A 17,118-nucleotide genomic window follows, 5' to 3' on the forward strand; every position below is an offset into this window, starting at 1 on the left:
AACAGAAAACTAAACACCGCATCTTCTCAGTCATAAGTGGGTGTTGAACAGTGAGGACACACAGACACAGGGAGGGGAACATCACACACCAGGGCCTGGGGGGTGGGGGACTAGGGGAAGAATAGAAGGGGTGGGGGGATTGGGGAGGGATGGCATTAGGAGAAATACCTGATGTAGATGATGGGTGATGGATGCAGCAAGCCACCACCATGGCACGTGTCTACCTATGCAACAAACCACCTGCACGATCTGCACATGTATCCCAGAACATAAAGTAAAATAAATAAATAAATAAATGTTAAAAAAAAAAAAAAGAAATACCTAAATACCTAGTAAGTTCTAAATCCTTGGGTTCAAGTCTAGATGTGACGGAGTCTCTTCCTTTTATGGTACCGAGTTGTCGCCTCTCAACAGACAGACTTTAGTCTCTTGCCTGTGAATTTCTTCTTCTCTTGCTCACTCCAAATTCAAAAAATCATGAGTTAATACTATAGCAAGTTTCTCTGAATATATTAAAACAATCCCTTTTAACGATTGACTTTAGAACAAAGGTGGGGTGGGGGGAAACGTTCGGGAATCAGAAGGGCAGAAAGAGGGAGAAACTCCTCCAAGGTCAGGCAAGGCACAGGCCTCCACTCTTTTCAGTTCTTCCCAGCACCTCTCTCCACTCCTCCCTTGCGCTCATGCTGCAACCTTCCAGTTTTGCCCATCCCAAGGGCCTCCACTGCCACAAATTATGGAATATTGTTTCACTGAGTCCTTGGATATATTTAAGTCATTATTTGAAACACATGCGGTCTCCTGTTGTTTCTGCAAAAATTTTCGGTCGATTAAGCAACAATAACGTGGATTATTCTACGAGCATCTTGGGATGGTTGCCTGGAATACTGTATATAAATTCCATTGTGTTGGAGTCAATTAAACCCCATTGTCTATAAAAGTCACCTGTCTGACTTAGGGAAAAGTGGGCATGAATGCAAAAGACCCAACAACGTGTTGAAACTGAAATCTAACCAAGTTAATTTATGCTACTCGGCTTGGAAGGAGAAAGAGCAGGCAGTATTTTGGGTGCCTGGGATCTATGTGGGGGCTTTATGAGACCATTCTGATTATTCAGGGTTGCTGATGGGGGGCGATGGTGCCTAAAGTTGAACCGTCTCTGAAAACGAAGACAAGGAAGACAAAGAACACTTTTTTGACATTCTTGGCGCAAATGAAAGAAACTTGTCATTCCAACTTCACAAGACAGTGCTCAAAGATGAGATGTTCAACTCCACTGGGACAACCATTTTTTTTTTTTTTTTGCTGTTATTACAGAAGAAAATTATAACCATAAAAATGTCCAATTTAGAAAAAAAGGTGCCACTTTAGTGTCATTTGCATAAAAGCTGTTACACACAAATTGTTATAAAGACAAATGTGTAGCACTCTTGTTGAAAATTGCTTCTATCTCAGGTGCTTCGCCTCCAACGGCATAAAGGCCTCTTCAAACTGAAATTCATTCTCAGGTAAATAAAGCTGAAAGCGAAATTTCACCTATTTGAAAGTACGTGAGTGGTTTTTCATGTTGTCTTAAAAAGGTTTGGAGAGCTGGGCCCTCTCCTTTCACGGCTCACCACCTCCCACCCCCATCCACAGCTTGGCCTGGTGGCCCCGTAATACGGAGCCCCTCTGAGGACACAGGCAGGTTGTGCTGAGCAAGTGAGAGCCCAGCTCCCTGGAGAAGCAGCAGGACTTGCAGATACAGGCAGGGCAAGGGCTTGCAGGGAGGAAGGCACTAACGATGCTGTTCTCTGAAAATTAACATGCTGGGCTATACGTGCTTGTACTACGGCCCACCTGCCACTTCAGACCTGCCTGCTGGCAACTCCCCTGCTAGTAGAGTTCTCTCCCCATCACACACCGACCACCACCATGGGCAGCCTGTATTAGGTTGGTTCAAACATAATTGCCATTCTTGCCATTGAAAGTAATGGCAAAAACCGCAATGACGTTTGCACCAACCCAATGGGATTCTTTGAACTTCACGTCCCTTTCCCTTTTCCTGGGCTGCCTCTCCTGCTGGGAATAATCTGACTTACCCAGAAGAGCTGCAGTGGATTCCTCAGGAGTGGCATCGCCAGTGACTGATGATTTTTTTCCTTACAGCTCTTGGTCAGTTGCTTGCTCCTTCACCTGCCCCCTCTACACAGATGTTAATACTGCTATCAATTAATATTAAGTGAATAAGTACTATTAATTGATGTTAATTATCACACCTATTACTATGATTCATCCCCTGCCATCTCTCCCACGACCCTTTGCTATCTAAAGGCAGGACCGGTGTCTTGTACATTTCCATATCCTACTTCCAGGGCCAAAACTGCCCTATGGTAGCCACTGGAAGGAGTTGTGTTGAATGGATGGTTAACAGTTATATATCCACGTGTTTCATACTCACTCAGGGTGAAAGAAGTGATCTCATTAAAATACTCCATCTGACCAGGTGCGGTGGCTCATGCCTGTAATTCCAGCACTTTGGGAGGCTGAGGCGGGTGGATCACCCGAGGTTGGGAGTTCAAGACCAGCCTGACCAACATGGAGAAACCCCATTTCTACTAAAAATATAAAATTAGCTGGGTGTGGTGGTGCATGCTTGTAATCCCAGCTATTAGGAAGGCTGAAGCAGGAGAATCACTTGAGCCCAGGAGGTGGAGTTTGCGGTGAGCCGAGATCGCACCACTGCACTCCAGCCTGGGCAAAAAGAGCAAAACTCCATCTCAAATAAATAAATAAATTAATTAAAATAAAATACCCCATCTGGACTAACTAATTTCAATCAGGGAACTTCAGAAGAGGGGTTCCCAGCCTCCAGGCCACCTACTGGTGCGGGTCCATGGCCTGCTAGGAACTGAACGGCACAGCAGTTGGTCCCTATCACTCTCATTCCCACCCGAGCTCCGCCACCTGTCGGATCAGCAGTGGCATGAGATTCCAGGAGCATGAACCCTACTGTGAACTATGCATGTGAAGCATCTAGGTTGTGTGCTCGTTATGAGAATCTAACACCTGATGATCTGTCACTGTCTCTTATCACCCCCAGATGGAACATCCAGTTGCAGGAAAACAAGCTCCAGGCTCCCAGTGATTTTACATTATGGTGAGTTATATAATTATTTCATCATATATTTACAATGTAATAATAGAAATAAGTGCACAATGAATGTAATGAATTTGAATCATCCTTAGATCATCCACTACCTTCCCATGGTTCATGGAAAAAATGTCTTCTACAAAACCTGTTTCTGGAGCCAAAAAGGTTGGGGACTGCTGCTTTAGAATGTCATAAAAATAATTGTCTGTTGGTGTTTTGTGTTTGTTTTTGGAAGTTTTAGATTTCTTTTTAAATGAGAAGGTATGAGAAAAGACTATTCATAAAGACTTTTGATTCAAGCTCACATTAGTCCGTGTTATCACTGAGTTCTCATAAACAATGAAACTGACTTTTAATGAGTATCTACTACATGCCAGTGGCTCTGATACAGACCTGATAACAAATATCAACCCTACAGGCACACATAAATACTAATTAATTATAGATGAGGTAACTGAACTTCAGAAGGGTCATTTGGCAGATGACACAACTTTAAAAGTAGAAAACCTAGGCTTCAAGCTTCCCAAGCATTTATGGTAGCATACCTTATATTTATAGGAATTATTGCAAGTAAAATGGGCTTTTTGCATGTCTCATTTCATTTACTCTTTGTTCTTATCCCATGGGATAAGTCTAATTACACCCATTTCAGAGATAATGTGGAGAGTGTGGTATAAAAAGAGAAATGCTGGACTTAGAGTCAGAGAACCTGGTATTGAATCTCAAATATGAAATTTACCAGCTGCTGGGAGGTCATTTCAGTCTCATTTTGACTCAACTTCCTCTTCTATAAAATACCACTGGGAAGTCTCCTTCCATGCCTGGTGAACAGGTCAGGACTTGTGTTGGGAAGCTTCCATATGCGCATGTTGGTAGAGAATTTAAATTTTCCCAGAGTGAATGTACTAAAATAATTATTAATAGTAATAATAATTTCAACTTGCTTTCCAGATGACTCACTTCAGTTTCAGCTGAGAGGCGCAAAAGGAAGGCGAAGTGGAACTTGAGGGTCCCAGGAGGTTGCTGAATTTCCTTTAGGAGTGGGAGGTGGGTTCTGAATTCCTAAGAAGTTTCCAGAGAGGCAGTGTCCAAGCCTCTGCACAGATGGTGGGGTGCAAGTGAGGCAGTGGAGAGAGAAAACCTTCCTGATGACCAAACAGAAGGAGACAAAGAGACCGGGCATGGTAATCCCAGCACTTTGGGATGCTGTGTCATGACAGGAGAACCGCTTGGGCCCAGGAGACGGGGACCAGCCCTGGCAGCATAGTGAAACCCTGTCTCCACAGCAAAGAAAAACATTAGCCAGGCTTGGTGGCACACTCCTGTAGTTTCAGCTACTCAGGAAGCTAAGGCAGGAGGACTGCTTGAGCCCGGGAGTTCGAGGCTGCAATGATCTCTGATGGTACTACTGCACTCCAGCCTGGGCAGCCGAGAAAGACCTTGTCTCAAACAAACAAACAAAATAATACAGAAGGAGACAAAAAAAAAAAAAAAGAAAAGAAAAGAAAAGAAAAAAGAATGTGAATTCTCTGGTTCTCTGAACCACAGCAAGTGATTTCCTGAATTACAGTGTTTTCCTCTGTGTGTATATCACTTAGATAAGGTCAAGTCATTTTTCCTTTCAATAGATGAATAATTCTTTTAATATATATTCCTCTAACTGGTGCTAGAAGTCAAAATATTTGATTAAATAATTGTTGGGGGAAAGGAGGCGAGAAACTTAGATTTTTTTAAATGGAAATCTACAGGGGAAAAAAATGTACTTTTTAGCTAATGAAGATATTCTATATCTACCTTGTTTCAAAATGGAAGTTAAAAAAATATATTTTGTTTGGTGTTTTGAGGTAGGTGAAGCTTTATCATTTCTAAAACAGTGTTAATAAAAGGGACTTTTGAGTTTATGCAGTATGAACAACTCAGACTTCCTACTTTCAAAATGAAAAATAAAAGCTGAGATATTCAGCTTGGGTAACCATGCCAATGTTTTTATTTTTGCTGTTTTCTGACAAAGTACCACTTGGAAAAAAGCATTGTTCCAGCCAGTTGGACAAGAGAGATGGAAAGGAGGTTTTAGAATTCTTTAAGTAAGGAGCACCACAGTCCCGGGGCTGGGCTGTCCCCCTGTATTAGAGAAGTACTTAAAGATGCATAGAGAGGACAATGTGATTATTTTAAAGGTCATGGGTCTCGCTGAGATAAGGCTGAAGTGGTCGCCATCTAGCCATGCTGAATTGGATTATGGGGCGATTCTGTTCAGGCCAATACATCAAGGCTTGTCTAGATTAGACAGTCATGAAACCACTGCTAAGTTTAAAAAGGAAACTGTTAACATGAAGACAATTACATAGCTCTTTCAGTATGTTTTATGCAATCTGAAGATACTATGTTTTGAAATTTGTATATCTACGACTATATATAGCCTGAGAACATGTGTATAACAAAAACCATCTAATGGCAACAATATCGAAGTTCCCATTGAACAAATCACATGCAGGTTTGGGGGTCCTACAGGGTACAATATAAAGAGCACTCCTTCCCCCCATGTGGTTTTGAAACCGTCAGTCACAATGACACCTTGTTTCTCCAGTAGCTCGTGGAGAAGGAGGCTTCTCTCTGCAAGTGGGTGGGCTCCCTAGCACTTATGTCCCAGAACGGGTTACTGCAATCACCCTTTCTTGAGGAACCTAAAACAAAACTGATCTCATCCAGGAACAAGCAGAACTCACCTTCTCTGGTTCAGGTAGCTTCCTATGGAAAAATAAATAAACCAATAAAAAGAGATCTGAGCCAAGCATCCCGGGGTATTCCTTCCAAAATTCCCAAACAGTTTACTCTTAGAGTAAGAGCAAACGAGGGAAAAGAGAGAGCCCAGTAGTGTTACGCCTGCGGAATCCCCTCTACCTAAGATAAAACTCCAGGAGAAGGGAAGCCCTACCCCTCCTCTAGCAGCAGTTTGAAACTGGGGCACTGGTTTTCTCTAGAATACGGAGGCAAGGCAAGTCCCAACACCTAACTGCAAACCGGGCTCCAGCCCTGGAGAGGCAGGCACTGAGGGTCACAGAGCTTAGAGGCCAGGTCCTGGGGAAAGTGGGTAGAAGAATAGGACACAATTACCCTGAAGAAAATATTCAAGAACAGCCAATGTATTTCAAATCTTTTTTTTTTTTTTTTATTTTTTGTAGAGGTGAGGGAGCTGATTTGATTTGTTCTCTGGAATTCCAGATGGAAAACCAGGAACAGTGGTGGAAGTTACAGGGAGCCAGGCTTCAGCTCAATGTCAGGACAAACTCTCCAACAGCTGGGTGCACCCCAAACAAGCTGCCTTGTTAGGGAGTGAGGACCTCGTTTCTGGAAGTGTGTTAGCAGAAACTGGAGGGCCTCTTTCTGGGATGCTGTGAAGGGGTTTCCTGCTTTGGGTGGGAGGGAGAGCCAGATGGTTCTGAGATTCCCCTGGGAGGCTGCATTTCTATGTTTATGCCCTTTCCTAAGACAGACTTGGAGTATTTTGGTGCCTCCTGTGCTTTGGGTATGAAATTCAAAGATGATGCCTGCCCAACTCTTAGTAAGCACATAAGGTCCAGAAACTGCAGAGTCACCGTCTATGGAGAAAACGGCCACAGTGCTCAGTGTAATACAATCACCCTTTAAATCTCATGGCCTGACATATTTGATACAGTGGCCAAAATGATGGATAATATTTAAGAGTGCATGCCATTAACTGATCTAAGTAGCTTTGTACTTACGAACTATTTCAATCGTCCCAACAGCCCCATGAGGCATGACTACCTCCTGTTTTTCCAGGGCACTCGCTAGCATGAGGTTAGAAACACATGCACCTCTACACACTGGGAAGTAGTGGAATCAGGACCCAGAACCAGGCAGCCTAGCTCTGGAGCCTGTGCTCTCAGCTTCTGTGGCGAACTGCATCAGCCTCAAGCCATGTTCTTTTATTGACCTGAGCTCACAAGATGCTATTCCCCATGCAAAGAAACACATGCTCCTCTTCTTTTCTTATCAAACTATTCCTGCTTCAAGACTCAACTTGGGCTTCCCTCTCTTTTCTTCATGCCCACCTGTGCTTCAACAAAACCACTTGTAGTGTATTATTTCTTTGTCTGTCTGTTTCCCCCACCTGCTTGGGGGCATGGGGGCATCTTAAGAGGAGTAGCTGGGCCCTTTTGGTGCTGGTATTAGACTAAGCAGAAAAATAGATATCGAGTAAATGTTTGTTGAATGAATAAGCAAACTGATCTTGCCAGTCTGCATAGACAAATTCTTCTGTTAAGACTAATGCTTCAATTGCTTTAAATGATTACAGTTTTGGCTTTTGGGTTTTTGGTTTGTTTGTTTCTGTTTTTCAGACAGCGTCTTGTTGTGTTACCCATGGTGGAGCTCAGTTGGGCGATCATAGCTCACTGCAGACTCCAACTCCCAGTTCAGGCAAACTCAGATCCTCCTGAGTAGCTGTGATTACAGGTGTGCACCAACACACCTGGCTAATTTTTTATTTTATTTTATTTTATTTATTTATTTATTTTTTGGAAAGACAGGATCTCACTCTGTTAGCCAGGCTAATATCAAATGCCTGGCCACAAGTGACCCTCCTGCCTTTTCCTTCCAACGTGCTGGGATTACAGGGGTGAGCCACTGCATTCAGCCGATGACTGGTATTTTAAAATGAAGGCCTGTGGCAGATATAGTTTAGGTGTCTGAAAGCCCCCGAATTCTGATTGCCTGTGTACAGGTGCACCTTACTGGGGAAAGTTATGCCACATGGATATCAGTCCAGATCTTATGAGATGCAGACACTCAGGCAGGAATAGACATGCAGAAGATTTCCTGGAGGAGGTGCCTAGGATGTGAGTAGGCAGAGGGAGTGAAGGGAGGCTGGTAGAACTGTCTGGCAGTGATGGAGATCTGACCCATGTGAGGAGAAAGGGCAGGAAAGAAGGTCAGGCAGAAACATCTTCGTTTGTAGCGCAGTTGAAGGAAATACAGCGAGGCCCTGAAGGAGTCTTCAAGCAAACCTGCTAGGTTAAGAAGTCCTGGTTTTCCCAGGAATGGGCCTGCTGTGTTCAGTCTTTGGCTGAGAGCATCCTCTGGAACATGCAGCCTGAGAACTGACGTGGGGATTGACAGATTTCAGAGCATAGGAGCTGGAGCCCTTGATCAGTGATGCCCTGGAGCTCTGAGAGGTGGGTCTTCATGTCCACCCCACCTTAAGTCTCAAAAAGATCAACAACTCTCAGGATAGTGAGGAAGCTCCACTCCAACTGTGGGTCTGGAACAATGTCCCTGTGGTTTCAATGTGACGTTTTCAGGGAGAAAGCAGAAGCCAGCATAGCCTATGAATTCCAGCTTTTATCTCTTGAGTGATACCGACTTGCTCTATCACCTTGACCCAGCCACATTACAACTTCCGACCTCAGTTTCTCCAGTCCAAGTGCAATGTGGAATGTGGAAGGGAGAGCCATGGGATTTCTGTTCAGGACAGAAGTGGCTGAGACGTCTATGTATGGGTCTGGAGAAGAGTCACTGCCGACATTCAGTGGGGATGGGAAGTCTCAAAATGCCACTGACACAACTGATGTGCATCGTTGCTAGCCCTTTTTTGTACGTAAAATTTGCCAGGCACTTTTCTAATCACTTGACATGGGCAAAATCATTTAATCTGAACTGTACTTATTCCCTCCCCCCATTTTACAGAAGAGAAAATGGAGGCAGGGCAGGGTAACTTGCCCAAGGCCACATTCCTAATAAGTTGTGGAGCTGGGGTGCAAACTCAGATGCTCCAGCCCAAGACCACACCCTTAAATACTAGGCTCTGTCAAAGGGAAGGAGAAAGCAGAGCCAGAATGTGCCCAAGAGGTGGCCTGGGAAGAAGGTGTCATCCAGATGCAGAGAGAATTTCCACTCAGCATGTTCAATGAAAGAACCTCCTGCTGGCGCAGACAGCACAGGAGACACCGGCAGGGCCAGCCCTGTGCCAGCAGAACCTTGGCCTTCCTCTGAATAGATTGCATCTTGATTTCCGGTCTTTGTCCAGCAACCACATGCGGGCTTTAGTGAGACTTTGAACCTTGTCACATTGTATTAGTCCGTTCTCGTGCTGCTATAAAGAACTGCCTGAGACTAGGTGATTCATAAAGAATTGAAGAGTTTTAATTGACTCACAGTTCCACATGTCTGGGGAGGCCTCAGGAAACTTGCAGTAATGGCAGAAGGGGAAACAAACATGATGTTAGGAGGGAGAAGTGCTGAGCAAAGAGTGAAAAGCCTCTTATAAAACCACCAGATCTCGTGAGAACTCACGCACTGTCATGAAAACAGCATCATGAAGGTAGTTGCCCCACGATTCAATTACCTCCCAGTGGGTCTCTCCCACAACATGTGGGGATTATGGGAACTACAATTTAAAATGAGATTTGGGTGGGGACACAGCCAAACCTTATCACACATCATCGGCAAACTTAACGTTTCTCTCTGTGTGTGGGTGTATGTGTTTAAAGCTAGAATGAAAAAAAAAATTCAAGCTTGTATTAAGACCATTTGCAAGATGCAGCCCTAGAGAACCTGGTGGAGTTTCCCCCACAGGTCCCTGGTTGAAGAGAGCCACATACTTTGCCCCATCAGATGATAGGGTCCTGCAGATCCCACACCCTAACCAACATTATGGTATAGGATCAAGGGTTTGGAGCTAGACCTGTGCTTTAACTGCATCTCCAGGACTTTTCAAGCAGTGTGGAGCTTCCTAGGGGACAGGGATGAGGGGAAGCAGCTCCACCTTTATTCTTTCAACAAATACTTACTGAGCACCTTCTATGTGCCAGCCACTGCCAGGTGCTGGGGAAGCATCCATGAACTTGTCAGGGAAGAGACAGAAAATAAGGAGAAAAATTAAAGGACTGCATCTAAGAAGGAAACAAAAGCCAGTGAGAAAAGACAGCAGGAGGGACGGAGTGCCACCCCCTGGGTGGGATGGCCCAGGTGGCATTCAGGCAGAGACTGGAACAGGTCAAGAGCGAGACTAGGGGCTGAGGGAAAGGCCAGCCTGAGGTGTGGAAGCAGGAGGGATGAAGTGGAAGAAATAAACATGGTAATGGCAAACGTGGGCTGTGGAGGTTCTTGAGAATATGGTAAGGACTTGGGTTTTTAACCAAAGGAGATGCTCAGTTATAGTTTTGGGGTTTTTTAGAGCAGTTTTATGTTTACAGAGCAACGGAGCAGATAGTACGGCGGAGAGTACTCCTCTCCCTTCACACAGTCTCCAGTAATATTAACGTCTTAGTGTGGTTCATATGCTAATATCAATGAAACAATATTCACACACTAGTATTAACTGAAGTCCATAGTTGATATTGGGGTTCACTCTGTGTTATACATCCTGCGGGTTCTAACAAGTGCATAAGTGTCACGTCTCCTCCATGACAGCATCGTATCCCAGAGGTTCACTGCCCTAAAAATCCTGTGCTTCACTTGCTCACCCCTCCTCCTTCCCCCTGAAACTCTGGCAACCACTGATGTTTTTATTGTCGGTAACTTTGCTTTTTCCAGAATGTTAGATAGTTGGAGTCATTCAGCATGTAGCCTTTTCAGCTTCTTTCACTTGGTAATGTGCATTTACGTTTCTTCCACGCCTTTTCATGGCCTGATAGCTCATTTTTCTTGATTGCCCAATAATATTCCACTGTGTGGCTGAACCCCAGTTTGTTAACCTATTCAGCCATTGAGGGACATCTCAGCTGCTTTCAGTTTTTGGCAATGGTGGGTAAACCTTCATGTGCAGGTTTTTGTGTGGACATTGGTTTGCAGCTTATGTGGATACATGCTCAGGTGCATGATAGCTGAATCATACGGTAAGACCTCGTCTAGCTTTGTAAGAAATTGCCAAACTGTCCTCCAGAGGAGTGATGGACCTGATCTGAGGGTTAGAGGATTCATCTGACTGCCGGTGAAGAAAAGAGTCCAAGCAGGCAAATCTGTAACCTTGAGGACAGGAGCAATGTGGACACAGCCTCTGCAGGCAGCAGGTGGCAGGAGACAAATGACTGGGGACCCTGCAGAGGAGGTGGTAGAAAAGGGCTGAGTTTGAGACTCAAATCTGTTTCACATAAAACCCATCTGCAAACAACCGTTATTTGCAAATAGGTGCTTCATTTTTAAAAGGTTCTTGAAAACCCCCACCCTGGATGAGCTTTGAGGTGGCTTCCAGCTCTGTGATTAGAAAAGGCTTCGTTCAAACAGCAAGCAAAAGGTCCAAAAAGCTCCTTTTTCTCTGCGTAGTTCAAGGAGATGGTTTTGTACCGTATCTAAACCTAACAATTTAGCAGGATTTTCCTTTGTAGTAATTATGCGATGATCAATGTCTCTGTCTCTCCTAGGGGGAAAACCTACTAAATATATGTTCTATCTAAAATTGTTGTTTTTATTGCTATAAACCAGGACAAGTGAGGTGCTGTTTCATATTTAGCAACATATAATTTACCTCTTGTACATCTTCTTTTAAACTTGTGGTTACCTTGTCTCAAGGTAAACGGCAAACAATGAATTATTGTCATTATCTTATAATCAAGTACAGAGCCGCCAACAATGGATGTCATTATGTTCTAATGGGGAAATAACCAGTCAATTCTACAATGGTCATTATGGCAGCAAAATTTAATAATGTTCTGACTTTTTTTTTCTCCTCCTTTTTATTTTCAACACCAATTAAAACTGTTTTCAAGTGTTTCTTCCTACATTGTCTGAATCCCAGTTAGCAAAATGATTGTTTAGCAAATGCGATCTGGCAGCAGGAACTGAGGGATTCTGCTCCTTTAAATTGTGAGCCAGCTAAAGGGAAGAGGAGTCTTTCTATTTTCTGGGGCAATGTGTGCTTACCTGGGAGAGGAGGAGAGCAAGGAGGAGGCTGGGAAGGAGGGCTGGGAAGCAAAAGTGAGAGCCGTATGACACTATTATCAGTAACGCAACTCATCAATCCTTGCATAACCTCATGAAATAAGTATTTCTAGCTTACATTTGCAAATGAGGAATCAGATGCTTACAGAGATGAAGTCATGTCTCACGAAAACATAATCAGGAGGTGCTGGACCCTGAACCTACGTTCTGAGGGTGGAGACTCAGGGCCTGGGCTTTATCCAGCAAGCTACACCTTTCCTTGCAGTGCGTGCATGCTTGACTCACGTTTAAGGGCATTCATGCAATTGTTTCATATCTATTTGATGTAAGCTTTGAGCATGAATTAATAACAAGTCCACGGCCAGGAACCTACTGTGTGCTAGGAGCCATTCTAGAGAACAAGGGACTCCCTGCAGCTGGCGTGCTACCAGCTGGCCCTGTCTCATCTGCTCAACTTCGTTTGGGTTGTGTCACCTGCTCTTAGATCAGGGTGAGTCAAGTACGATTTGTAGACCAAATCGGCCCTGACATCAGTTTTTGTCAAAATAAATAAATAAATAAGTTTCATAGATACAGAGCCATGCTCTTACTCTGGATGGGTTGCCAGATTCAGCAGATAAAAATACAGAATGTTCAGAGAAATTTGAATTTCAAATCAAACAATTTGTTCAGGAGAAGTATGTCCCGTGCAATATCAGAGATATACTTATCCTAAAAATATATTCATTTGTTTATCTGAAATTCACATTTAATGGGAGTCCTGGTTTAGTGTGGCAGGTCTTCGCATCTCCCTGGATTCCAGCTCCATGATGCAGTCTTCCATTCCCAGCATGGTGGAAGGCAGACATAAATCTCCTTTCCTTAGACCTCTTCTGAGCCACAGCATGCTCTCACCACCTTTGGAAAAAAGGTGACCCCTCCCAACTCATGTCCAGGCCACGCCTGTCTAACACCCCATAAAGAGCAGGCAGGACATCTTAGAATGGCCTCTCCAGGCTCCATGTTCACAAATGAGCCACCTGGGTGTAAATGTGACCTGCGTTTCCCAGGTCATCCTGCCATATGCATATCTGTGTGTGCTGATCCCTCAGATTGAGGTAACTCAGTTCCCATCAAAATGCCACCTATTTGGGAGCTGCCACTGCCCTGCATCCTGCATCTCCACCTTCCTCCTCTCCTGGAAGCTGTCGTGGGGCTGCGCATCCCACACCCCTGTGGAATCTCTGTTGCCACAGAAAGCCGAGGGAAGAGGTTGCACTGCGCTGTCTCCTGCTCTCTATGGAAATAGCTCTCTGGCGTCATACATCCCGGTGCCCTAGAACTGGCTGGGCCTGCTGTGTCCACCACCCGCCCTGGAGGCGCTGAGCCTGGCCAGCCTTGTGGCTGACTGGTCCCTAATAAGCACTTTCCCTGAAGGCATGTCTGCCTCCTGAAGTGGGGTCCTTGAGGCTCAGCCTGCAGCCTTTCATAGTGGTCCAGCCCTCCCTGGATCCTACATACCTGATCAAAGCCAAACAGCTGAGGAATGGTGTTTGACTTTCCGGGCCAGTGCAGATATGAATCAAGGCGGGATCTCGGCACACATACACAGAATGGCCTGAGTGGAGAGCAAGTGCAGTGGAGACTTCTTCCTGGTCACCGCTGTATCTCCAGGGCCTGTAAGAAGGCCTGGCACCTACCAGGTGCCCATAAATACCTACTGCTTGAATGACTGAATGAATTAAAAATGAACAAAGCTTAGACATTGCCTAGTTTAATGGATACTAAGTGTCTTTGAGTCACAGATCTCTGGAAATACCATAAAAGTTGGGAACAGTCTATTTTGGAAAATGCACATCCACCTCAATTTGGCATGCAATTTAGTGGGTTCACAGCTCTCTCTCTCTGAAGGACTAGAAAGCTCCTGGGTCCAGATTAAAACCCTCATTCAGCCCCTCTTCAGGGTCTAGATGAAGAAACTCAGATGTAGGAAGAGGAGAGTGGCCCAAGGTTTCAGGGTTCCCGAGGGTCTCTGCACGGGGACTTGGGTCCCGCTTCCCATCTCACTTGCTGTCTCCCCAGAATAAATACCACTCAAGTCTTTCTCCTTCTCCTGCGCTCCCAGAACTCATAATCAGCCCTTCAGTTTGGTCGCATGGTTGAGCATTTCATTCAACTTATATTAAAAGTTCTGATTTTAATTTTTCTAATATTCCCATTAATAACATCTGTTTAAGCCATCAGCCGGTTGCCCAATGTTAAAATGTCTTTGAAACAGAAAATGAATGCAAAAAATTAAAAGAAAAAAATCTGAGAGAAGCTATCCATTTGTCAGATTTGGAATAAAAAATGTCTTGAAATGCAGGGTTTGGGATAATAAAATATCTGAAGTTTTTTTTTTTTTTAATAAATGAATTCCAGTAATCATCTTGTCAGTTTATACAAGTTCCATCATTCTTTCTGGAGGCACCATGACAAATCTTCCATATGTACAAAGACCTCTATTGAGCTACTGAGTGTCTACTCTGTGTCCAAATCCAGTCTGGGCAGGCACTGAGAAAACAGACGTGAATGAAAGATGCCTCAGCCCTCAGGAGGGTCCCAGTCCAATCAGAGAAAAAAAAAAAAAAAAAAAGCTCTAAGACTTGGAAGAGGCATGGTCTGTGCCATGAGAGAGGGACACTCAGGGCTGGGTTCTGAGGCTCTAAACGTCCCCCACAGCCTCAAGTCAACACACAAGTAGAACGAGGGCTTTGGGCATGCTGTGGGTAGTCTCCAGTGGCCAGAGTTGAGAATATCACAGGATTTGCTGGATATGAGAAGGCTAGTTTAAGGAACAGTCAGTGAACCTACCTGGACATGTTTCTAAGAGATAGCATGATGCCATGAGCTGAGCACAGAGACAGCACTTGGGAGAGGAGCTGATGGGGGCAGAGAAAGGGCAGGGGCTTTCAGTGATAATCTACAGAGGAGATGAATGTGGAAGGTGCAGTAGGAGGGACGTGGTGAGGGCCCAGAGGGGTAGTGTCCAGCCCTCAGTACAACCCTGGCACTGTGATGGTTGAGTCTCAATCGCCCACTGTGACTTGGTTTCCTTTTGAGACAGCGGGTCTGTGGTTGATGCATCCATGCACTCCACAGGTACTTATAAAGGGCTAAGTGTCAGGTGCTCTTCCACAATCAACCACTACTCTCCTATTTTTCAAATAAAGGGAAGAGATGGTCAGAACATAAGCCCCTGTCCAGCAGTGGACAGTGTGGGAAGCTGGCGGAGCTTAGCTCCAAGTGGAGGCCATGGACCCAGCTCGAAGGGAGGAGAGATTTGCCCCATTTGTGAGATGAAAGGGAGATATGTCCCTGTTCATAAGTTGCAAATCTCTTCTCTATTTCTGCCACTATACCCAGCCATGGGCTCATGCCTGCCTCAGCCTAGGTGCCCCCAGCATCATATCCACACATAAATACTCACACATGTATATGCGCTCCTGCATGGACATGCATGTTTACACACTGACACATGCAAACATTCAAGCACACTCATGTACACTCATTGGCCCACACTTACATATCCATATGCACCCTCACATACACACATGCTCAAGTATGTGCATACACGCAACACGCACACACAGGTACACACACAGGCACATGTTCATATATTCAAACACACCCTCAACATGCACACAGATGTGCACACACACTCTCACACATGGATATGCTCTCACCCTCACACATGTGCACACACACAATCACACACTCACAGGCATGCACACATTCATACACACTCAACATGCACACACATGTACACACAAAGACACTCCTGCTCATGTATTCAAGCACACACTTAACATGCATGTATATGTCCATGTACAGTCACTCTCACACATGGATGTGCTCTCTCACACCCTCATTCATATGTGCACACACATTCACACTCACATGCATGCACACGTTCAAACACACTCAGCATGCACACACACATACTTGCATTCACACTCCCATACTCTGACACATGTGTACACACTCTCATACACACACACGTGCACACATATACTCACATAGTCACATACCTGCACAAATTCAAACACACTCAATATGCACACACACGTACTTGCATGCATACTCCCATACGCTGACACATGGGTATGTACTCTCGTACACTCACACACATGCACACATATACTCACATAGTCACATACCTGCACACATTCAAACATACTCAGCATGCACATGCATGTGCACACATACATAGACACACTTTCACGTATGCCCCTGATGCTGCTTCTAATCCCTATCCTTGTCAATCCCTTCTCCAAAGTCTTCTCAGACCAGCCCCTGAGCCCCTGCCCTCTCCTGGGTTAGCATCCCTCCTCTGAGCTCCTCTCCAACTTGGGCACATCTTTGTGACACGAACCACCCTTTGCCTACCTGCATGTCTGTCTCCCACACCGAACTCTGAGCTCCTTGGAGGCATGCTTTGCTTGCAGCTAGTTAGTAGGCAGTAGGCAAATAAGAATTGAGTAAACCAGCGACTGAAGGGTAAGGCCATGGCCAGGTTCACCAGGATTTTCAGTGAAGAGGCTGGAGCAACCAAATCCCCCTAGACGTATGCATGGTGACTAGCGTAGGACCAACCAAGTTAAAAGCTCATTATACAGGCAGACGGTTAGTTACTAAGAGAGTTGGTGCTACAGAAACCTTTCTATCTGGAAATCACAGAAATGTACCATTTTGTTGAATTGCAGAAGCCCTTTGTGTCGCCCAAAGCTCTGTGCCTCCCACCCTCACACCAGGGCCAGGCATTCAGGTGATCCTCAACTGACTCTCTTCAGTTCTTGCTCCTTTCTCTGCTGGTTTTCCCTTTTTGCGGTCCATAGCATAATATGCAAAGGTGACTGACTGTCTGCAGTCCCCAGGTCACTCTCTCCATCTCAGCAGCTAAAAGAGGCATTTGCCCAGGCCCTGAGAGCAGGCTTGCATTAGCCAGAAAAGCCAGCATTATCAAGCCTGAAATACCTAAATGTGCTTTTCTTTTTTTTTTTTTCCTCGCCTTCACATTTGCATGGAACAAGTGAAGCTTTTAGCCTCCGTGGCTCAGGCAAATGCAT

This window comes from Sapajus apella, unplaced genomic scaffold (assembly GCF_009761245.1).
Source record: "Sapajus apella isolate SASKATOON/1434 unplaced genomic scaffold, GSC_monkey_1.0 scaffold20, whole genome shotgun sequence".
Lineage (NCBI taxonomy): Eukaryota > Metazoa > Chordata > Mammalia > Primates > Cebidae > Sapajus > Sapajus apella.